This window comes from Chrysochloris asiatica, unplaced genomic scaffold (genome assembly GCF_000296735.1).
Source record: "Chrysochloris asiatica unplaced genomic scaffold, ChrAsi1.0 scaffold00199, whole genome shotgun sequence".
Taxonomy (NCBI): Eukaryota; Metazoa; Chordata; class Mammalia; order Afrosoricida; family Chrysochloridae; genus Chrysochloris; species Chrysochloris asiatica.
The window spans coordinates 3,465,858-3,467,054 of NW_006408717.1; the positions used below are offsets into that span (position 1 = coordinate 3,465,858).

General features: G+C 35.1%; 1 protein-coding gene across 2 annotated transcripts in view; it reads right to left on the minus strand.

Moving 5' to 3' along the window:
* The window catches only part of ATP5J (ATP synthase, H+ transporting, mitochondrial Fo complex, subunit F6), a 16,239-nt gene that overhangs the window by 1,603 nt on the left and 13,439 nt on the right, over window positions 1-1,197 (minus strand). The window lies entirely within an intron of this gene.

Sequence of the window (1,197 nt, forward strand, 5' to 3'; positions counted from 1 at the left end):
GGTAACTAATAAGAAGTCATATTTGACTACTTAAGTACTAGTGATGTGTACTGAATTTTTATTTAATTGTAATTAATTTTAAATTAAAGTCAGATGTGGATAGTAACTAGTGAAATTAGTAATGTTGTTTAGATAAGACTTCAACCAGATAACTCTTTCAGGTCTGGGACCCACAAAGCTTTAGAAAAATACAACCAGCCTCAACAATGTAATGGTTACTATTAGATGACAGGTATCATATCTTTAATATGCATCTGCTCCCACAAAGATTTATAACCTCGAAAACCCAGGTCGCTCTGAGTCGGAACTGACTTAATAACACTTAATAACAACAACACGATAAATAGGACCTAGAAATCATCTGCCTCCTTTAACTGAGTATGCATCCTTGCTCTCCAGCTTCCTTACTGTTATGTCCTCAGGTTCTACCACAGTGACCAGGCCAAAGTAGATACTCAAAACATGTTTACTTAACAACTAACTTCCCCATTGCCGAAGAGTCCATTCCAATTCAAAGATTCATCACCCTAGAAACACTGTGGGGCAGTTCTATTCTGTCCGGTGGGGTTGTCATGAGCCAGAATCAATTCTATGGCAACAGGTTTAGCTTTTGTTTGTTTTTTGTTTTCATCTTTAAAATGGTTACGTCTTCCTCTTGCAGAACTGTTTCTCCAACCTTCTAGGTAATAGCCAAATGCTTAAGCACTGTTCTACCAGATCTCTCTATAAAAAATTAGTATTAGACAGGCTAATTTACTGAATCATTTAATCTTTACAACATACTACGAAGTAGGTACTATTTTTATCATCCCCATATTATAAAGGAGGAAACGGACACAGAGTTTAAATAACCTGCCTAAGGTTAAAAAGCTCATAATTACAGAGCTGAACTACAGCCCAGAGGCTATGCTCAGATACCTCTCCAGGCTGCTTTTGCCCTAAAGATCAAATAAACCAGATTCCTAATGATTCAGGTTACATCTAAGAATTGATTTATTAGTCTATGTTGTAAGTACAACATTAAGCATGAATATTAATGACATTAATGTCATAACAACATTCATATTTTCTGGCCAGTCATACACACTTATGTAATCTCCCACATATTTGACAGTTTCCAGATACCAAGACCATTAAACTTTTTCTTTTTTTTTAATTTAAGGTTTTTTTTATTGTGGATTGAGTGAAAGTTTACAG